The sequence below is a fragment of the Microtus pennsylvanicus genome, chromosome X (genome assembly GCF_037038515.1).
Source record: "Microtus pennsylvanicus isolate mMicPen1 chromosome X, mMicPen1.hap1, whole genome shotgun sequence".
Taxonomy (NCBI): Eukaryota; Metazoa; Chordata; class Mammalia; order Rodentia; family Cricetidae; genus Microtus; species Microtus pennsylvanicus.
In genome coordinates, this window is record NC_134601.1 from 22776253 (window position 1) to 22800583 (window position 24331).

At 33.4% G+C, this 24331-nt stretch overlaps 1 protein-coding gene and 1 pseudogene across 3 annotated transcripts in view; one reads left to right on the top strand and one right to left on the bottom strand.

Annotated features, from left to right (window-relative positions):
- Diaph2 (diaphanous related formin 2) overlaps positions 1-24331 on the top strand; it is a 736918-nt gene that overhangs the window by 275072 nt on the left and 437515 nt on the right. The window lies entirely within an intron of this gene.
- LOC142841687 (dnaJ homolog subfamily A member 1 pseudogene) lies at positions 22419-23375 on the bottom strand (annotated as a pseudogene).

The window sequence follows — 24331 nt, forward strand, 5'->3', positions numbered from 1 at the left end:
TTGTCATCTCCCTTGCTGTCATCTGTCACTTCCTGTGCTTGTCAGTGTGCCTTTTCTACCTCAGTACTTGGTGCCCAAGTGCTAGCATTAAAGAAATTAAAGGCTGTAACACCTTTGTCTCTTAATTACTGAGTTAGCTTGGATGCCTGGAGCTTCCTAGCATCGGCAGGCAAACGATTTTAACAGTACTCAGCCCTAGACATACCACTGTGCCAGGAAAATAAGCATGGAAAAGAAATGGAATTAAAAGTGGCATTTAAAAAGGGACCTTTGACTATTTTAAAATATGTTTTCATGAGAACATCAGCCTGTAGATTCTTTTTCTCTGTCATCAGTTCCCACCAATCCTTGTCTTTGGTATACCCACTGCTATTAAGAGTTCTTAGCTCCTAGTAACTTACTCCTTAGTTAAAACAGTCAATTAGCACAGTCAGATATACAGTAATAATTCTGTGAAGGAACCATGGGAAATGGAAAAAGAATGAAAAAGAGATAATGATTAGTGTGTAATATTAAGTAGTAGTTGAGAATGAAAGAGAATAACGAAAACGAACAAAGAAAAACAAAAATAACTCATAGACAAAACTCTCAGTTTCTGTGAAGTGGTCTGAGAACCCAGTTGATGCAGTTAAAATGGATCATTGTTTGCTTTGCTTTGCTCCTCATAGTGACTTTGTCATTGTTATTGTTACTATTATTATTAATTTCAGTATTCTAGCAAATGTCTGTTTTTGATTCTGATTTCTGACATTACTTTTGTTGTGTACTTCTCCTTGCCTCTATTTCTGCTCACAAATTTTCTCTTTCTTTTTCATGAAACATCATGTTTTAATCTTTTTTTCCTAATCCCTTCCTAAACTCTGAGCTTTTGCATTTATGACTCCATGGATCAGATCAATTCCTTAGCTTCTACTGTCTGAGAACCCAGTATAGACAGACATTTGTCAGTTGAAAACTTCTTGCAACAGACCAGCTGCTTTTCCACAGAAAAAAAAAAGAGAGATTCTCAGGCCCCAGTGTCAGATATAACAGTAATAAACTCTGGAGTCCAAATGCTGGTTTTGTAATCATTCTACCACTTCCTAGCCAAGTGACCTTCGGCAAGTCACATACCCTCTAAATATCTGAATTTCTTCATTTGTAAAATAGGAGAAAAATCTTAATATTGATTTTGGTATAAGTTCATCAATGTCCACAAACAAATTATCATTTTCATGAGAGATAAAGATATAGTAAGCGTTATATAAATATTGAATGTCATTTCTATTGCTATTCATATTTATTGGTATGTCAAGGTGAAGCAGGAATATGAATTAGAAATATGTCTAATTTTCCAATTGACTTTTATTTCAATTTTGAGTCTTTTAGAAATTTATCATAGAAGCCATTTATTGTCATTTATAACAAAGATATTTTATTCTACTTCATTAATGATATGATTGTGATCATATTTTTAAAACTCAAGAAAAACGCTGAAGCATATTCACATATTTAGAAATCATAGAATTAATGTAAAGTTTCACAAAATAAGCAAAGATATAATGAAGCCAAATATGTCAAAGCTAATGTTAAGCCAATTTAAATGCTGAACCAGCATTAATTTGGAAATTGCAGATTTTTTTATAATGTTAGTTTCTAATCTATGTGTGTTTTTGCTTACATAAATCCATTTGTGCTTCATTTTATAGCATCTTATTTTGATTTTCATTGATGTACAATAAAAGTGGTTGAATTTTTGAAATTTCCCTCGTCTTTTCTACCTGTATTCATTCATTAAGTGACCTAGCTTAGGTAAATCCTTCTAAGATTCTTACTGTAAATATATTTAATATTCTGATCTTTTTTCTCTTTCCCTCCTTTTATTGATTTTTTTGGCCCTGTTAACTCATTTGCACATTCCTTGATATGTTTACTTAATAAAGTTGTTTCTTCATTAAATCAACCACTTCCTTGAAACCTCTCTTTATACCAGGTGCTTCCTTGGCCAGTTTTCAGAGAATGGTATATATATACAAGAAAATTATGAGCTATACTCTAAGTATAATTTAGTCCATTCTTGCATACTGTCTTTAGTTCTGAGGACATTATATTTAAGTGGTTTTGTTGTTATGAATGTGTCTAAAAGCCACTTAGCATTTTTGTGAGAACTTTGTTAATTACACCAGGGCTTACAATTAGCTGTATAGTACAGATAAAATATCCTCAGGTTAGAATCCTTTGATAAGGGAATGTCTTAAAACACACAATGAGCTCCCAAAATGCCACTGATAAATTCTTTTTCTTGTTTTCATCTGGATTTATAGATGGTGCAGTTATCCAAGTCTGAAATCAAAGTTTAATCTTTCTTTTCATAATGCAAAAAAACAATGGTTACTCCATTAGAAAAATATTGTGTGGCTTTTCTAGAGGTTAAGTTATTCTCATAAGACTTAGAGAACATCTCATGTAGTCTATGAGTTTATGTAATTAAGCAGAAAGTGAAGCTTCTGGAAATACAAAATTAATATCATTCTTGGCCTCTTAGTTTAGTATATTTTCCTCGCCTCTTATTTGAGAATACATCATGATCCACTCTTTGTACTATCAAGGGCAATTTGGAGTAATCATCTTATTTTATAATTAAAGAGATTGTTTATAGTATAAACTATATTTTGTGAACAACTGGCCATTTCAGTGGATGTTATGCTCTTTTTTTTATTAGTCTTTTCAAGACCAAAACACTTTTCACAAAATGGAATAATGCTGCCAAGTTGCTTCCATGAGGAGTAGGTACATGTAATCCCTAGTAAGGAGTTTGAATAGCACTTTTCCCCCCAAATTTTTCAGTGTTATTCATATTAAATAAATAGTACGTTGCAGTGTTGTGACTTACAAAACAAAAGAAAGAATTCCTAATGCCTCTTTTCTTAATTACTGACAATTTTTTAATTAATTTATTTTTTGTGAATCCCAGATAATCTCAATAAAAGGAGAAAAAGCATGTAAATGGAGGTGACCTGCCATAGATTATTTTTACTTTATACTTTCTGCCAAGATATGGAATGGTGACTATCCAGGACTTGAGAGAAGCACATAAATATAACAGAAACTTAGTTAGCAAGTTGAGCAAGGGAATTGTTGCTTGCAAAACTTGTTTTAAGTTGTTTGCTTCACAAGATATGCTTAAACATATATCAGATTGTGAAGAATTTAGACTCTTGATACCAATATTTCATGCTCACATATTTACAGTTGTTGATTCGTCATTTTAAATAAAGTAGAGCATAGGAGCTTGGAAGATGGTTCAGTGTTAAGAGCACCAACTCCTGAGTTTAATTCCCAGCAACCACATGGTGGTTCACAACCATCTATAGTAAGACCTGATGCCCTCTTCTGGCATGCAGATGTACATACAGACAAAGATTACATATAAATAAATGACTTTTTAAAAAATAATAAACTACATCTTACTTGATAAGTTAAGAAGCCTCTAATTTTATTTCTTATTTGTACAGAGATTAGGAAAATCCTAGCATTTTGCAGGTTAAGAATAAAATACATACACATATACAGACTTTGGTATAACTTCTAAATATATAGTCAACCATTTCAAAGTAAGTACATGAGTCTATTTCCTCTTACTTTTACAAAATAAGTCAGGCTGAGTTTATTATAAATAAGATTAGTTTATTAAGTTTTACATTTGGAAGGCTGAAAGTTCAGTCATCATACCACCATGTCTGGGAATGCTGTGTTTGCTTGCACAACCATCGCAGATAATTGTACTGTAGGAATGCATGCCAGATGAGGGCATCACATACTTAGAGAAATATATATAAACTCCCTCTAGGCCCCACGTTTTAATGATCCTATTACCTCTTAATATCATTACACCAAGGACCATGAATCCTTCAGTGAAACCCTCTACACATAACCATATTGCAGTACAAAGTTCAGGTTTTTTAGTTTTTACATTTTTTTGTTTTTAGATTGTATTTTTCAAAGAAATAACTCTATTTGCTATTACTGTGAGTTTGCTACTATGCTTGCACTTTTCATATATTTCTGATTTGTATCATGTTTTGTGTACACCAATTTTCATAGAAATTATGATATTGTTCTCATGCACTTAATTAACTACTCATAAATGATTTATGTCATCTTATTGTTTTAATTAGCAGACTATTTTATGGTCGTTTTAGGTTCATGAAAAATTGAATGAAACTGTTGCTGTGCTTTTTCTTATCTATTCCTTCCACGTTTCTCTGTTACTAAGATTGGGGTTCTCTATGTTTGGACAAGTATATAATGGCATGTATCAACCACTTTAATGTCATGTGCAATAGTTTCTTTTCCCTATCACTCCACTATAAAGCACCTGTTCATTCTTCCTTCACTTCCCAAATTTCTTTCCCACACTGTTTCCATGCTTTTACCTAATATTTTTGTACTAGCATTATTCCAACCAAAACAAAATCTAGAGTCCTGAAAATCAATTTTTGAGTATCTTTATTTTTTTTTTTTACCAGTCTGAGACTGCAGACTTAGCCTTTCCTCTTTTCAAATTTGAGAATTCTCGTTTTCTGGTCCCCTCCCCCACCTATACTTCATGCCTGGCTACTGGCCAATCAGCATTTTATTAAACCAATACAAATGACAAATCTTTATAGGGTAGAAGACCATTGTCCCACAGTATAGCCTCTTTGGAATAATTATCTGAATAATTTTATTTTATTTGCAATTTTGTACCTAATATTATAGTGATATTTTATTTTATGTTGTAATAAATAAAGCTTGCCTAAACATCAGAAGGGCAAAGCTATGTCACTAGAGGTCAGGCAGTAGTGGCACACACTTTTAATTTCAGAATTTGGGAGACACTGGAAGATGGATATCTATGAGTTCAATGCTGATCTGGGCTACACAGGATCAATGCTATAAAAAATCCAGGTGGTGGTGTACTTTTAATCCAGTACTAGGGAGTCAAGCCTTTAATCCCATCACTAAAGGAAATATAAATTCGAGAAGAGAGATGCTTAGTCTGCTTAGTCAGTTTAGTTGGCTTAGTCTCCTGTTGCACAGCTTTGGTAAAGGTAAGACTACTCTAGTGGCTTAGCTGCTTTGTTTTTCTGCTTTTCAGGTTGAATCCCAATGTCTGACTCTGAGTTTTTATTATTTGTGCTACATTTAATATGATATTAGTTTGTCCATTTTTATCCTATTCCAAGTAGTAATAATACAGTTTTTACTGACAACATAAAAAAGTCTTCTAAAAATGAAAGCTGTTAGTGAAGTGATAAAAATCAGGAAAGATAATTGTCACATTATTATGTGAAAGAGAACCTTGGAGGAATGTATCAAATTGCTAATGTCAAACAAGACTCCAGTGTTTTAAGTCTTCCCTTACTCAATTGCAACATTCACTGGATTAAAAAAAAACAAAAACAAAAAAAAACGAAAAGGACAATTCAAGCTCTTGTCTGTGTAGTACTATGTTCTTGTCTGTGTAGTACTATGGTTGATCCAATCACTTTCTGTTCAGAAAATCTAGTTAACACTAGCTTGACTATCAATGCATTTTAACAAACACTGGTCAGAGTGATTACTTGAAAGCCTTTGTAGTGAGAATGATCTTGAAGCATAGTGTAAATAAACCCTTGAGTGAGCTGTCTCACAAACACTATTGTGATTTATGTAAAGCTCTTTGATTGTATGCATGCCTGCCTGTGACTGTCTCTTGTCAAACTCCCTTATAATAAGTAGTAACTAACTTTTAGGTGTGTGTTTGTGGTGAGAAGGCAGTTTTACAGTAGCTCTTGTTATTATTCCCTGCCAAATGTTACATAAACATATGCCAAGGCTATTGGAGTGTGACTGGTCAAACTTAACTCTTGATTCTTTAGAATGACTTTACCTCTTGGAAAAACAAATCTCTTTATTTCTTTGAGTAGGTGAGACCTTGATGTGCAGTGTCCTTTTTATATTGCTCTTAATATACTCCTGGACTTGAACATATACAGTCTTCAAAATTATCACAGTATACGTGAATGTTAAAATCTTTGAGTAATATTCATTTAGAATCAGTATTTCTAAGGACTCTCATAAAATTGAGGATATACTATAAACTGTGTTGTAGTTCAAAAAATGAAATGAACAAATGTTAAGTAATAATGAAATACAAAAAGTATAAACAAAACAAGTTTCTGTACTCTAATAAGCCTCTCTGCCCACACAACAATCCAATTCATCCAAATAAACCGAATTAGAAAAAGCCCAGGTTTATGAACACACTGGATAAGGAAAATGTGGTACAATAACAAAATGGCATACTACACAGTGGAAAAAAGTAATGGCATCTTAATATTTGTGGACAAATAGGTGGATCCTAGAAAACATCATACTGAGTGAGGTAACCCAGACCCAGAAAGACAAATATAGTATACTCATAAGTGGCTTTTAGACACAAAACAAAGAAAAACCAGCCTACAATTCACAATCCCAGAGAACCTAGACAACAAAGAGGACCCTAAGAGATACATACATGGATCTAATCTACATGGGAAGTAGAAAAAGACAAGATCTCCTGAGTAAATAGGGAGGATGGGGATCATGGGAGACAATAGAAGGGGAGGGGAAAGTCAGGGAGGGGATCAGAGAAAAATATATGGCTCAATAAAAACAATTTTTTAGTACTAAAAAAGCCCGGGTTTAATGGGTAAAATGCTCCCAGGTGATTTTTCCGGCCCTCCAGAGAGGAGACTGGGAAGGGAAACTGAAAACCACCTGTGTTTTTTCTGGACAACAGTTTAAATACCCTGTGGGAGTGGTCTTGAGCATTTCTGGAAAAGGAACCAGGTTTGATGGACTTTTTCAGATGAGAGAGTGTTTGGGGAGAGCGACATGGGGAAGGGATTGAGGTTGAGCGTCCACTAGAACAATCTCAGAATTTTGGGGCTAACCAAGCCCCTGTTAAGAGTGTATCTCACATGGTTTATGAAGGCATTAATAGTCTTTTTTCTAGGGCTAGGGTGAATTGAGAGAAATTTGAAAATCTTTCTCATCCAAATGTGAAAATAGAGAATTAAACAAAGCAAATAACACATTTTAAAAAACTTTTCATGTAACATATTTTGATAATATTCTTTCCTCTGTAACCCTTCTCCAAAGCTCCTTTGCACTTTCCTGCCCACTGGACTTCAAGTTTTCTGTAAAAATATACCAACTAAAAAAACAAAAATCCCCAAACCTAATAAGAAGGGAAAGAAAAAATAAAAGCCTGAAAAGTCACACCCACACACCCACATACATAATAAAATACTCCATTTTGTATTGGATAACTACTCTGGGGCCTGAGGCATACGACCTTCCCTTGAGTATGATAGTTAGACCCACTAACACTTCACTGAAGAAAATTTATATTCCCTTTCTCATCTTCTGCCAATTGCAAGCAACCTCTTGGTGAGCGGTGGGTCTTTATGTATGCTTACCCTTTTCTGTTCTGCTGTTTTATTTTAACCTGTCCAGGTCTTATGTGTGTTTTCACAATCTCTGTGAGTTCATATATGTATTTGTCCTGCTGTGGGATTTTGTCTAATTTAACTTTGTATTTTGATGGTGTCTGAAAAAATATGAAAGCTGTTCTTATGCAGACTAATATGACTGCCTAATTCATATTCAAATGCAATTTATGTTATAGTTCTTGTACCTATATCATTCAAAGATAAAGAGGAACCAATATAATAACTACTCAAAACATGATTTTATAGTGTAGTGCCTTCATGTTTAATAGTAAAAATTAAACACGATGAAAACATCATAGATCTCAAACCATGAAGCATTACATTTTTAATTAATCTGAATTATGTAGTTATATGCTTTTCTAATCAAGTATAACTTAAGGCTCCTGGGATAGTCAGCCTCAGAAACAATATTTTTAAGGAGATTGAGGAATTTTCATATCTTTAACTTTCAAACTGCAGGTGGCCCTCTTGATCTTTCAGCTTAGTTTTTATGTTAGTAACTTTTGTTCTGCTTTCTTGTTGCCCTCTAAGTACTTAGAAAATATTTTTTACCCAGATTAATAGATTTTCTTTTGAAACTTCTTGTTATCCTATTATTGGTTTATGAACAACATGGCTTTGTTTCCTCACATGTAGAAGATTTTTTTTCCCAAATATTACTAAATCAGCATTTAGAACACCTGCGATCTCCTTCTGCAGTTGAACTTGCTAAGTATCAATTATACTGTTAATAATGCTTCTACAAGATGACACCAGTGGTGTTGTATTATATAAAAATTACAATAAAAACCAAATGATGTTTTTCATTTTCCTTCCTCTTGTTTTCAGTGTAGTATTCTGAAGGCAAATTAAAGAGTTCCACAATAGCCCAGAATGGAGTATAACAAAAGTTTATTTGTTTGGGGACAAAACTCATAGTAAGGCTCATCTGTTTGTACTGGAAGCTGGAAACTGAATCCAGAAGAAAAGGGGGCCTGCACAGGGTTTTCATCTGCACTTAGAGTACATCAAACCATGCCCAAAATGGACTGATATCTAAAAGGCTATTGGCTGAAGGAGTTCCCACAACTGCATTCGATGTTAAATTCTGTGTAATGTTTTATATATATATATATATATATATATATATATATATATATATATATATCCTTGTAGTACTGCTGTTTTATGCCATGATAAACACATGTGGTTTTTGGAGTATCAAAATAAATGGTCAGGAATACCTATAGATACAATTTCAGATGTTAAGTTGTGATTCAACTATTTTTTTTTACACATTCTCATAATAATTTTACGGGAATTTCCTAGTTCCATTAATCTTAAGTAGCATAAAGGTTCAGAAAAATTATTGGCAGCGTGGCAGAGGTAAATTAGTGGATAGCATAGTGATTAATTTGAATCCTAAACTGTAATAAATAATAATAGCATGGTAAATTTTTATAAGCTGAAAATCTGATTTTTCCCTTTTCTAAGTAAAGAATATGCATTAACTACTTTTTAAGATACTAGATTAGTCTAAAATATGAGGAAGCAATGGAAATAGTCCTAGAAAGATAGTTCTTGGCAGTACTTGATTATGTTAAAAGTATAAGTGACCATAGCCAAAAGATTGTTGGCACCAAAGGTCTTATACTAAGATGTTTGTCAAGTAATGAAATTAAAACTCCAAATATTGAATTCTTCATGTCTTTCTTATAAATATTCTTGTAGTACCACTATAATAAGTAACTGATACAAAACTGACCTTAAAAATGACGCTTACTGCAGCTGGACTGTTGTCCTGGAGATTCACAGAGGAGGCCTCCTAGGAATTATTTGTATTTTCCTTTTGTGTAAAGTTTTGTGTAGAAATTCACTGTGCAAACAGTAGCTATTCGCTAGCACCTGTTTCTGTTGAGGGAAAAGGAGCCTTTTATTTAGAGACCATCAGTTGGCATTTCCTCACTGCACAATGGACCTATATAAAAGGCGAACATTCCACTGATGCCAAAGGAAGCCTGAGCTTTCAACATCAGGGTTCCATGTAAACATTGAATCTACCAATGTTTTCTTTTTACTATGCATGCCATTACATCTAAAACCTTTTTTAAAAAAAATAAGTTAATTCATAACCATAACACAAAACTCCCAAACTTCAGTTTTTAATTTAAAATCCAGCAGTATGTGAAATGCTGTCGCAATGTTTTGTGTAAGCGTGCTCATTTGCATAAATATTACTTTAATCTTCTTAAGGTATTAGCAAAGTAATTTCATTATAGAAGTAATGATGTTAAAATAGCCCATAGAATATTCTTTTAGTGATCATGGAATTGTTTTTAATGTATCTATTGTTATTCAATCTAAATGATTGGGAGGTTCATGATTAGTCCTTTTCAGTGTGACATTTACTACCTTTATTACTTACCAGCTGTCACTGACTCCTGACAGTTTTACCTGTCAGTTTGGTATTCTGCTAAAGCCAGCTTCTCAGTGGTCTGCCTAGCATTTTTGTTTTGTTTTTACAGAGCTTGATCCCATGATCATGCATGCTAAGCAAGTGCTATTCCCGTTGAGTCCCACCCCCTGGTCTCTGTTAGTTGTCTCTTTTTATTATTAGTATTTAGACTGTTCTTCACAAAACTTTCTGAATAAATTGAAATGTTTTGTTATTTTTTCTGTTTTAATGAAACTTTTACTTATTAATAGTTCTCATCATCTTTTAACCTTAATTGCTTGCTTATACAATCACAGCTTATTATATCTCAATGTTAGTCTCTTCTGGGATAGTTCTGGGGCCCTTTCTCTGTAGCTTTTGAAACAATATATTTTATAGGTATATGTTATGTTATCATAGTATTGCAAGACATACAACATTTGGGTTGTTTATACATTTTTGCTATTGTGTATCACTAACAATACCCATTATGTGGATGGATTTCTCTCGTCTTACATTCCTAATTTTTAAGCTCTTTACCCTTTTGCTTTTATGTTACTGTTACGTTACATTTGAAACAAAGGGGTTCAAGTGTAGAAATTTTATTGTAACAAGGAATATGATAGAAATTATTCCAATTATAAGTTGATTTACTATGCCTCTTAAAACATCATTTAGAAAGTATATTCTGAAATCCTTTTTATAAACTTTTTACTAATAGGGCTGTGTATGTGTGTATATACTGAACATTCAATTCAGTGCTAAATACACAGTAGCATGTGCATTATTATTAAATTATAAGCAAAGCACTATAATAATACTTCTACTTTTATCTAAAGGATATAGTTCCTTACTTTAAGAGAGTCTTGCATATCTACTTTGCTTATCTCATGTATTTTTATTAATATTTTTGTTTTCTATTTGATACCGTCAGCTACTTAACAGAGCATTTACCCAACATTGCTCTATTCAAAGAGCAGCATTGTAAACAATAACAACAAAAACCCCAAAACACTATTGTACCCATATAAACCATGTGGAAACCATTATATTCTATCCTTTCTAAGGCTCTGGGTTCTGTATTTTGAAAGTCTAATCACACTGTCAATCACTAAGACTTCCCACAACACAGTGCAATAAAAGTTTATAGTGTGATACTAAATTGCTGTGAGACTATTTGTTCTTCAGATATATTTACCTATCCATAAATACCTCTATATTAGTACCAATCCCATGTTGAGAAATTAAAATGTGAGGTTTTTATCTGTATGATTAAAAACCACCTAAAAACACTTAAATTGTTTAACATTGAAATCTGGACTTTCAAAATGAACTCATTTCCAAATTAAGACAATAACACTGGAGACCAGGAAAATACCAAGTCTAATAAACTAAGTCAGTTATGTTAGAATGCTAGTAAATGTCTCTTTAAAAGGTCATCTCTATTACTTCTTCTAGTGTTCACTTTATTGGCATTTCTTTTTAAACTCTCTCCATCCTTTTCTCTCTAAAACGATAGCGTGTTCTACAAGTTAAACTTCACTAAATAGAAAACTTTATAAAATATTTTATATGTTTAAGCAAACTGAATCAACAGAGAATATTTTACTATTCAAACAATGCCCATGATCACAGTTTCTTTAAGGATGTTTAAAAGCAAAGGGTCAAAAATTAGTAATATTTATAAAGATTGTGCTCCACTGCTGTTAACTTTTTCATACTTATACATGTGTTTTTGTTTGCTTGCTTTAAGACAAGATCTCACTATGTTGCCCTGGCTGGCCTAGAAGTTGCTATAAAGAGTATGTTGGCCTCAGACTCAAAGAGATGTACCTCCTTTTGCCTTCAGAGTTATGAGCAGTATTTTTGTTTTAAGTTATTGGTGAATCAATGTAACTTTCAAGCTTTTTACTCATAAATGTGATTAAATTCATGAATAAGTATTGATTTAAAAAAATCCTACATTGAAAATGGATATATAAAAGTGGTTTAATTTTATTTCTTTTGATGACAACCCCTTCCATTTGATATTTAAATTTTCCCAGTAATCAGTAGGGAAGGGAAGCTGTGTCTCCTATGAGAATGTAATAGAATGAAAATATTACTTCCTTGTTTCTAATGATTTAGGAGATATTTCAACTATTTAAAATTTGAAATCATTATTTTGGTTTTTAAAAAAAGATAGTTTGGTAATTGTTAATGTGTTCATTTATTTGTGATAGTGCTTTACGATTTATTTTTTTTATGTGCCACATTTTCTTTTTTTGTTTGTTTTATTTTTTTATTTTTTATTATTTAAATTAATTTATTTATTAAGGATTTCTGCCTCCTCCCCGCAACCGCCTCCCATTTCCCTCCCCCTCCCCCGATCAAGTCACCCTCCCTCATCTGCTCAAAGAGCAATCAGGGTTCCCTGACCTGTGGGAAGCCCAAGGACCGCCCACCTCTATCCAAGTCTCCTAAGGTGAGCATCCAAACTGCCTAGGCTCCCCCAAAGCCAGTATGTGCAGTAGGATCAAAAACCCACTGCGATTGTTCTTGAGTTCTCAGTATTCCTCATTGTCCTCTATGTTCAGCTAGTCCGGATTTATCCCATGCTTTTTCAGACCCAGGCCAGCTGGCCTTGGTGAGTTCCCGATAGATCATCCCCATTGTCTCAGTGTGTGGGTGCACCCCTCGCGGTCCTGAGTTCCTTGCTCGTGCTCCGTCTCCTTCTGCTCCTGATTTGGACCTTGAGATTTCTGTCCCGTGCTCCTCTGTCTCTGTCTCCTTTCATCGCCTGATGAAGGTTAATATTCATGAGGATACCTATGTGTTTGTCTTTGGGTTCACCTTCTTATTTAGCTTCTCTAGGAACATGCATTATAAGCTCAATGTCCTTTATTTATGGCTAGAAACCAAATATGAGTGAGTACATCCCATGTTCCTCTTTTTGGGTCTGGCTTACCTCACTCATAGAAAATACATTTTATTAATGTTAAAAATGAAAACACAAGAAAGTACAGATTTTTCCTGATAGTACGTTGTTATACTTTACAAACAAAAATTAATATGAAAATAAAAGTGATTGAAAAGTATTGTAATTTTTACAGTCTGTTTTCATTTGCATGTAATTAAATGATTAATAATTTCAAATATATTCTGAGTAAGCACAATTATGATGTAGATTAGTCTTCAAAAAGTTATATATTGTAGACATAGGCTTTTGTTTTTGTTATTTTATAACTCCAAAAATATAGGAAAGTGACAATCAGTGTGGAATTTTTAAGTCTGCAAAATATCTTACCTCGAGATTATACAGAAGTGATTTTGAATAAAAAGTCAAAACCTCGTCCTCCAGCAGTGCTCTTTCATTATACTGGACTAGAAAAAAATATAGAAATCAAACTATCACCATGTAATGATTTAAAAATTTATCCACACTTGAGACCTTTGCACCATTGTGCTATTTTCACATAACCTCCTTCTGTCACGTATAAAAAATAGACTCAGACCATTATAGTTCAGCAGAAATATATTATGATTGTATTCTCCTGCAAAGGTTTTGCAACTTGAATTTAAAAAAAATGTGTGTGTGTGTGTGTGTGTGTGTGCTGGATGCAGTAATCTAGGAAAAGTCTCTATATAACAGTGAGCATGGTATTTTTCTAGACAATGTTGGTCTCAGAGGTCCCCATTAAAAAGAATAAGGATTGCTACTTTTCAAACTTTGTCAGATACTGGGTATATTACCTGCATACAAAATGGAGGCATTGCTGATACCAGGCTTCCTTTATGATAACCTTCTTTATATACTTACAGGTCATATCAATTGCTGTATGCATTATATCAGTGTTACCAGTGCTTTGCTTGTAAGCCTGTGTTAGTAATACACAGAGGAAGAAATCACAGGCCTTGGATTGTGAAATGTCTAATCCAGTCACAGTGATGCAGTGTTCAAATGAACTATAGCAGATTTAATGAGCAATCTAGGACAGAGACACATGTACTGGACACACCAGGGAGAGAGATTACATGTAGAGGGACTAATTAGCATGAAATATGAATACATTCATATAAGTCATCTTGATCTATTGGAGTTCTTCATTATTGGGAATGATTTTTGCATGAAGTTAATGAAGAGAAATTCAGGAGTTATGCTGTATAAAGAATTTTAAAATAGTATTTTAACTTTTTGAATCTGCAAGTTCTCTATCTACAGTCAAAAAAGAGGTTGTAGATCATAAAATAGGGTGATCAAGTGAATATTGTCCCATTTCCTACAACATCTGAAATACATTTGGTAGGGAACAAGAAATGTCCTTCAGATAACTAGTCAACTAATTAACAAGAACTTTGAACTTGGTATCTTAGTAGATAAACACTAGATATTAAATGTAATCTTGCATTTTAATATGGTAATATGGGAATAGAATATTCCAGAAATGCACCTCTAGTCAGAGGCACAGAGCTTGGTTTTAGTTGCTTAGAAATTTTATGTAGCTTTGGCAATGACACTTGTATGTGGAATGATATTTCAAATTGATTTAATTCTAATTGAAATTTTTAAAATTCAAGGTTATAATACTCATTTGAATATTAGGCATTTAGTAAAAATGCTTTCTCCCTTAATTTCACATTTAAAAATTTACATGTGAGATTTCGATGTGTAAGTTTCAATGCAACTTGATATATCATGGCTGGCTGATATCCATGAGAGGCCTGCCTATCTTTAAAGGCAAACAGTGGAGGAGGAATGGGTGGAGGCAGGTGGAACTGGGAAGAGGGGTGAAAGGGAAAAATTTGATTGGACTGTAAAAACTAAGAAACAAACAAACAAAACCTTGCCAGGTGGTGATGGTAGTGTACACCTTAATCCCAGCGCTCTGAAGGCAGAGGCAGGTGGATCTCTGAGTTCCGACAGTCTGGTCTACAAAGTAAGTCCCAGGATAGCGCACAGAGAAACTCTATTCCAAAAATAAAACAAAACAGAGTAAACACAGCTAGTTTCTGGAATTGTTATTTTTTCACTTGTCCTAGTCTTCAAAAGAGTTTGAAATTGGATTGTCAAATATCTACTTTTATGTTAAAATACTGAATGTTAACATCTCATTTTATTTTTTTGTAACTTTTTTGTATTTTGTTTTGCCAAATATCTTATAAACTGCTATAGAAATTCTTATGAAAGGAAATTCACTATTTTTCACATGTAAAATTAGAGTGAGAGTAACAAATAGAATAGTTTCATAAACTGGCATAGGGCTATGCTGACTAGCAGTGAAATAGACTACACTTGGTACATGAACTCACAGCTTGTGCACAGGGAATTATGTAAGTGGTATGGTGAATTATTAGAGATGGTGAAATAAACCACAATATTAGAATAAAGGTATAAATAATCAGCATTTTATATGTCCTGGTCTAAACAAGTTAGTGGTCTATTGATTTGACTATTGTGCTACCTCTTGAGAGTTTACTAGCCAGAGGTAAACCATGAGTCAGACTGGTTCTTTGTATGAATACACTTACATTATCCCTTCCATTTTCTCCTGTCAAATTTCTGACCTTTTTATAATTAATGTTACAACAACCTACTGCATTCGTTTAATTTTTGTTCATATATAAAGTAAAGTCTATAGAGTACATACAGGGAAGTAACTGACCACTGGGATTTGATAGCCTATCATGAGGATCATTCCAAGAGAAATGCAGTTCCCCCTCATTCACCAGACATTAACCACCTGTAGTTTTCCATCTATGTGTGTGACCTAGTGAAGTTACCTCATCCATATTGTCATGTTGATTTGTGGTTATTGTGTAGTTCTTGTTTAGGTAACTGTATTATTCAGAGTTTGTAAGAACAGTCAACACCCTTTTTCTGTGTAGAGCCACTGCCTAGCTCTTAACATACTCCCTCTCCTAAAATGTACCCAGAAACTTACTTGTCCAGGCTGTGCTATAGATGTGTAAATTTGAGATCTATACACCAAGGTCACATATTCTCTGCTTATTGACCATTGTGGTTCTCTGTAGAAGCTCCTTTTATGAGACATGAGAGCTTCACATACCTGTGGGTATAAGTATTTTGAATAGAGTTACGTGCTATATTGGTTTTGGAATATGGCAATACTATGTTCTCTTTTAGAGCCAAGGGTGGTTTATAAGTTTAGTTCATAGGTTTATAGTACCAGGCATGAGCTCTTATTAAGCAGGCCTTAAGTCCTGGCAGACATCTGTTGGTTTCCCCCAAGATATAAGTGCCAGTATTGAACTGTTGAAGATACCCTGCCAGGCCAGTGGTTGTTGTGGTTCTATATTTTAGGCACTTCATATTAGAGTGGTATAATTTTTCTTATTACCTAGTGATCTTACATGCTTATATTAACCCGTCATTACCTTTGTTACAGTTGGTAATTTTTTTACTCAGATATTTTTTCTTTATTAATTTGGCTTTAAAGTGTTTTTAAGATATATCATTGATTTTGTTATGGTAATAATGATCGTTTTGTATGAAATGAAATTGATGGAGCTATATAAACAAGAATTTCTTTACAACTGAGAAGTTATACTTTAGTTATATTAGTAGCTGAGTGGCATATAATGACTCTAATATAGACGGCTCAAGAGAAATTATCCAAGTTGTGCTATTCATTATCCCTGGCTTCCATTCAAATGGAGTTGGATGTGTTATTTTCATACTCTCCTTCTTGAGTCTCCATCTGTGACAGTCTCTTGGCAGGATTTCAATCCACTCCTAAGTTTCATCTCTGTAGTTGGTACTGAGCCAGTTTTTCCGGCTTCAGGAAGGAGATCTTTATTAATGCACATTTAGTACCCTGGAACTCTTGTGGTTGTGAATGTACTAGTCAGCATGGAGGACAGGCAAATATTTTGAAATTAAGGGGGTCAGGGATATGTAATGAAACTGCAGCAGATCGAATTGTAAATGACCCTTACAGCTGATGGTCTAAAATTGTCACTCCTTACATGAGAGAGATCAAGACAGGCTGTTTTGTTTGCTTTCTCAAACTTGGTGATTCGTTGGTAGACATTATGCTAGAGAGATGTAATAATAGAGACTAAACATGTAACGTTTTACTCAACACTTTAGTTTCGAAATTTGTACCATTACAGAATTTTAAGGATAAGACTTAGCGAATACTCAAATTGTAAGTGTGTGTGTGTACACCTGTGTGTGTACACATGGCTACATGAATATGTGCATGATGAGCATTTTGAAATGTTTACAGTTGTATTTGGTATGAGGCATTAATATGGAAAACATTTATTAAACACATTTGAATGTTTGTAAACATAGTGAGATAAAAGCAAGTGTTTTTATAGTTTTTATAACTTAGAGCATATCTCAGTTAATTTCAGTGTTATTTCAATTATAAACCCTACAACAGTTTTTTTTTTTTTTTGTGGTCATTGCTTGTGAGCTCCGTAAATTGAATTCTAGAAATAATTGGAGCTTTCCAATGAAATCTATAATTCTCTTCTGACAAGACAGGATTGTAGTTCACATCATCAGATGTCACAGCTGTGACCAAGAATGCCACAAAATAGTGTATCTTGTCTGGTGATAAAAGGTCTATGCTTGCATCAAATATATTTTAATTTTCATGCACATCTCAGCCATATCATTCTGTATTTGTGAGTATTTTCAATTTAATATGTAGACTTACACATTTTATACATGTTGTAGGTGCATATGTACTACATTTAAGAAATCAAAACAATAATACAAATAGTGCGTTTTTTATCTGCTCATGCCTTTATTTGGTGATTGTAACCTTTCATTAGAAATGATAATAACATTTTATCTTTACATGTTCACTGTTTTAACAACAACAATATTGAGAAGTTTTTGTTTGTTTTGTTTTTAACCTATGGGTAATATTTCCTAATTGGAAAAAAATATTGTACTTTCACATGCATATTAAGCTATAAAATAAAAGGAGGATCTGTTGTTTGTTCAGTGTTCAAGGAACTAGAGAACATAAGTGTATACTGTATCTGTATGGATTTTAAGAAATTAATATTGTCTTCTCTGTTTGTCAGTGATTATGAAATAACTCTTGATGACATTTAGCCCTTCTTTGCCTCATTTGTTCTTTCATTCATTGGTACATGTGTCCCCCTGTAACCATTCATTGATAACTTCCCATGGTAAAACATTCAAAGGACAGATGATATAGGAAATTGACAGTATTTACATATATATTGTTAAAATGAGGTAATGAATGAGAAAAGGCTTCAAAAGGGAGAATGATTTCCTGACAGGGTGTTTTGTTTATAAAGTGTTCACTTCAGATTAAATGGGAATGTCATGACCCAATTATGTTTCAGATAGTCATTTGTGGAGAAGTGGGTTGTCATTTTTTCTATCTGTGATGGGTTTTTCTTTTTATAATTCCAATTATAAATTGACAGTTATATTCTGAACATCGATGTTGTTCTCAGAATTAATTTTTGTTGGTTCTGGGGAAATCTAAGTTAATAGTAAATTCAATTTTATTTAATATATTTTCTTTTATAGAATTTCTTCACTATATGTATTGATTAGTGAAAAACTATTGCAGTGCTTTTGTTTCTTTACGCAAATCAAACATTGTTTATGCACTGAAACAAAACATAATACATACCAACATAAATGCACATAAATGAGTTTGTATTGAATAAATGTATTGCTAAAGTTGGAATTCGCAGTAGTTGAGAAAAATCAAAATGAATGCATTTTACATAAAATTTTGTACATAGAATAGAATCTGTATTTGTGTGTTCATTATAATATTCTCACAGAGTCAATCTGTTAATAGAAAGTTAATTAGATAAACAGAATGTGATGTACTATCAGATGCATATTAAGGTATAAAAGCAAAGGAGGATCTGTTGTTTGTTCAGTGTTGAAGGAACTAGAGAACATAATGCTAATTAATGCATGTCAGACACAGAAGTACAGATACCTCATGTTTTTACTTTATATGTATAATTTAAAACGTGAATCCTAAATAGAGAATAGAACATTGATTGTTATCTGGAATGGCTGCTCATAGTGAGAGAGTATGACAAGGTGTCATCACTCTGTACATTGGTTGAATATGAACAATAATGTCCAACATTCAGAATCACAGGAAAATTATGCTCTACAGCAATTAATTGACTATATCAAAATAGTTTACAGAGATGTGTATTGATCACTTTTCATTCCATTACAGATATCAAGATAATAAATTTATCAAGAAAATGTTTCTTTTTTATTCACCGAATTAGAGGCTTTTGTTACTGGTGTGTTTGACCAGCTCCGGTTAGCACCTAGCTGTGGACCAAGTGATTATATCACTATTGGCATTCACTACTGGCACTACTGGAGGTTATTCATATCCAACATATAGCAAGAAAAATTTTACTCAAATGTGAAGAAATGATAGATGTCTGAAGTGTTACTATGTTGGACAAACCTGACATGTTTATTTCTCATGTGCCTGCATGGAAATACCGCACTGTAGTCCATTCATATATATAATTATTATGTACCAAATGTTATTTCTCTATTTGTTTGCCCATCTGACTATCCGTCTGTCAGTCCATCTACCTACCTACCTACCTACCTACCTACCTACCGACCTACCTACCTAGATAGCTATCTTTCTGTTTTTATCTATATCTATTTAAGTAAATAAAACTCTACTGAAAATATTTTCAATTTTAAACAATCACAGTATTTTAATTTTAAAATTTAAAATCTTGTTTATCTCACAGTATCTATAGTTGAAAATATATGACGATTCAGATTTACTAATTTAAGCATTTGAAGATATGATTTGACTGTATTCATTTTGTTTGTCAGTTCTGCACTTGTATATAGTGCATTCTGATTACTGTTCCCTCTCCCTCTTTGTTCCTATCTCTATTGATCGTACACCCACCAGTTCCTTTCCATGACTCATATAGGTGGCCCTTGTTAAACTAAATTAGTCACAAAACCATTTATTTACTTTTATGTAAAATAAAAGTCTGCAAAATCAAGTGAATGCTATTCTTAAAAACAAACAAACAAACAAAAAACTTTAGGCCCTATTCAAGACGCTGCATCACAAAAAAATTTACCCGCCATAACAGTTTATAATGTTCTAACTGTTCATGTTAGTGAGGTCTTCTCTGTTGATTGAATGCCTGATGGAGGTGGGTCTTGTATGTTATCTGTTGCTTTCATTGGTTAATTAATAAAAAAAAAAAACCTGCTTGGCCTCTGACAGGGTAGAATTTAGATAGGCGGAGTAGACAGAACAGAATGCTGGGAGAAAGAAGTCGAGTTGGGCCATGATTCTCCCACCCGACACAGCTGCAGGTTAAGATCTTCCCTGGTAAGCCAACTCGTGGGCTACACAGATTATTAGAAATGGGTTAGATCAATATGTAAGAGCTAGCCAATAAGAGGCTGGAACTAATGGGCCAGGCAGTGTTTAAAAGAATACAGTTTCCGTGTAATTATTTCGGGTAAAGCTAGCTGGGTGTCAGGACACAGCCCACCGCTCCATACAACAAATGCCACTTTGTGAATGTGAGCAAGCTTTGTCAGTTTTAGCTTTTCAATTTAAGAGTACTTACGTTAGTTATTTTACACAAAATACTTTAGTTTGTACAGAGAAGAGCTGATTTCTTTAAAGCTTTGCCCATGGAGTACTTTAGATATCTTGTATTAAACCAAACCTTAGAATTCAGAGAGCAAAGCACAGCAACTTTTATAGCTTGGGATATTTTAGGTTTTATGGATATATTTTATGTTTATATCCTAGACTGAGGACTTAACATTCTGGTATACACACACACACACACACACACACACACACGCATGCATACACACAGAGATTGCAAAAAGCAAGGATTCAATTCTTTATATATAATTTAAAGTAGTAATATTTGATCTTTTCTAGGGGCTAGTTTTAGGAGAACAAACATTTCTGAAATCTAATAGAAAGTACTGTATTCATGATTTGTATTCTTTGAAAAGCATTTTGAGGGCCATGCATGAATGCTTTTTGTAAATAGTGAACCAATTAAACAATACCACTAATACAATAGAGATATTTAAAAATGGAAAATCATCTCCCTATCTTCAGAGTAGAAACTTCCCCTAATTTGCATTTAGAAAGCTCTAAATTAAAATGCTAAAGGGAAGACAAACAATTTCAGCCAGTGCTGCTGGTACTGTAAATACAACTGGTTTACTTGATATAATTTTAAATGAATACTCCTGATATTAAGACATCATGTTCAATCATCATGCAGTAGTAATCCACAGAATGATAGAAAGTTTTTTGCTTTGCACACAGTTTCTACCACATTTAAATATTAATTTCTTTATTTTATATTATCAAATTAAATTTTGACATCTCTATACAGAAATAGATAGCTATAAAGAAGAATGACTTAATGGTTTGCCTATGTTGGTGTTATTTCATTTGTGAACCACTGTGAGTTTGAACATACAGCAAAGAAAATATGTAATAATGCTTCTTCTTTTAAAATCCATGATATGTGTTATGAAATTGTGATGTTTCAATCAAAAATATGGAAAATGTCTGAAGAATTTACACTCAAATTCTGCACATGAGCATAAAGGTTTTTGATATACTTAAATTTCCTTTTATCGTCTGTGATTTTTGTTAACACAGCAATGTTTACAACTTTTATTTTCAACTTCTTTATCTGCTCAGGTCTTAATCCCTAAAATATGTACTGAACAAAAAAGACCTTCCTCATAATACAATGAGAAATCTAGATGCCATAGTCCAAGACATTCATCATCAACATTATCCTGCATCTATCTCATTATTTCTTATTATTATAAAGTCTTTTCATTTATAGAAACATATCCTTTTTTACTGGTCCTTATCTGCCACTGCATTATCTTAAATTCCCCCTTATATAGTTATTCATTTTTTTCCATCTTAACTGGTTCATTTTAAGTAACATAATTAATAGTCTATGTCCATTATATCTTATCTTCATTAAAATGAACCATTTTTTGATTCTATTTAATTATTTACCATTTCTTTGTTTCTCAGAAAATTTAAACCCTTGGACAAACACCTGTAACACAATAGTTACTCTTCCATTCATATCTTCTCTGTTCAGTTAACTCTAGTTAAACTTTGATCCCCATTATTCTACTTTCCCCTTTTCTCAGCAGCAAAAACAGCAAAAATCTATAGCCTTTCAATATCTGCTTCACAATTTTATTTCAACTTCTCAGCAACATCTGATTGACTTGACCATTCTGTTTTCAACTGAAGTTATAACCCTGAGTTCCATAGTTCTGCAATCCCCTGAGTTTTCTCCCTATTCATTGCTATACTCCTCTTCTACTTGCTGTTTTCTCAAATGTGGTGGCTGATTTTGAGATTGATTTGGTTGTATTGTTCAGTATTGATAATGAGTTGACTGTGTAGAATAAGTGATAAAGAAAAATTAACACAAATGACTTCAATTTCTTTTACTCTGTTCAACATGATACTTCATTTTTTTGAGCTTTTATATTTGTGTTTATTCTTCATTTAACTTTTAAAACACTACTATAGTTGAATATTAAAACAAGAACAACAGCCAAGTAGTGAGCATATTATGATTACAGTCCTTCCCACATTCACTACTGCATATAGAGTGATAAACCTTATCAGGCACATTAAGAGGTCCGACACTTACCGCCACATCTAGGGTGATGTTCATCGTCCTCATATGCATCTCCATTATAATGACGCCGTCTTTCCTGATTTGGATCAAAGTCCACCAGTTCTACCTGATCCATTTCATCAGTCTCTTCTACTTCCTTCCTTTTAGGAAGGAGTATTTCCAGCAAAGAAAGTTTATCAGAGAAAGCCATTCTCAGGAAAGTTTACCTTAAACTCAATGATTAGATGTCCTTTTTCATATGGCCGACGATATATTGGCATACCTTTATTCAGCACACATTTTATATCTCCATGCTTGACAATCTGACCTGGATGAGAGGCGATGACTATGGTTCGGTTGTCAAGAGTGGATATTGGCTTTTGGAAGCCGCACAATGCTTCAACCAGCTGTATGTCCATACACATGAAAAGGTCTTCTCCTCGTCGTGTAAAAACAGCATGGTCCTTCCGGTCTAACACAATGATAATGTCTCCTGGCTCCAGTCCTGGCTCTTGGTCTCCTTCACCATGGAATGTTATCTTCTGACCATCTTTCATGCCTTTATCAATATGAACTTCTAAAATCTTCTTCTCTCGAACTATCTTTCTTCCATTGCAGCTTTTACATCTTTCTTTAGGACTGATGCGTTCTCCATGACCCTGGCATTCCATACACACTGACTGAATTTGCTGGACCATTCCTGGTCCGATCTGATGAATCCTTATTTGCATGCCAGTCCCACGACAGTTGGGACAGCACTCTACTGCTCCTTTCTTACCAACTCGGCCTTCACATTTGTCACAGATCACATGGGACAGAGGGTGAAATTTAGGAATAAACAACTCTTCCTTGTCTTTTATTAATTGGTGATACTATTTGTCAGCCATCATAGAAGAGCTACTAGGCAAGCAGTTATATCTTGAGTCTTGAATTCTAACAATTAACGAAGTTCAACTACAGAGCATTGGCACAACAATGCCACTGTATATGTGTCTGTATGAATTCACTGGCTAAATTATTATGCATGGAGAGAGGAGATTGAAGTGTTAAAAAATGCCCAGATTTTTCTGCCAATTAGAGACCACAAAAAATTTGGCAAATATCTGTGGATTGCCTAACCCCAAATTAATTATTCCCAATGAACCCTTCACATGTAAATATCAGGGAACATCACAGAACAGGGAGTGGAGAAGATGGTAAGAGCCAAAGGACCAGAATGCATCCTGGTACGTAGGGAAAATTTGACGGTGAATTCCCAACAGTGTGTTTGCTTCAACAATAATAACATAATGGGGTCCCATTTCTCCAATATATACAAAGAAATCAAGAAATTGGTCATCAAAATAACAAATAATCCAATAAAAATGGAGTACAGAACTAACAGAAAATTCTCAACAGAGGAATCTAAAATGGCTGAAGGATACTTAAGCAAATGTTCAACATCCTTACTCATCAGAGAAAGGCAAATCAGATAATACATTAAATGAGGGCATGTTAAGTGGAATGACAATAATGATTAACTACAATTGAAATGCATTTTCTAGTTTAATAAGTTGGGTTTATTTTGTACCCCTCATAATATAAGCTTATAATACAATATATTTAAAACATACTGTTTTTAAATAAATAAATAATAAATAATAATAAATATTTTTAAATTTTATGTGTGACCCAGTTCTCTATTCCATATGTAGATAACTTAAAACTTACATTTATTTTATATATGCATATGAGTTAATTAATTTTTTAAACTATAAGATGC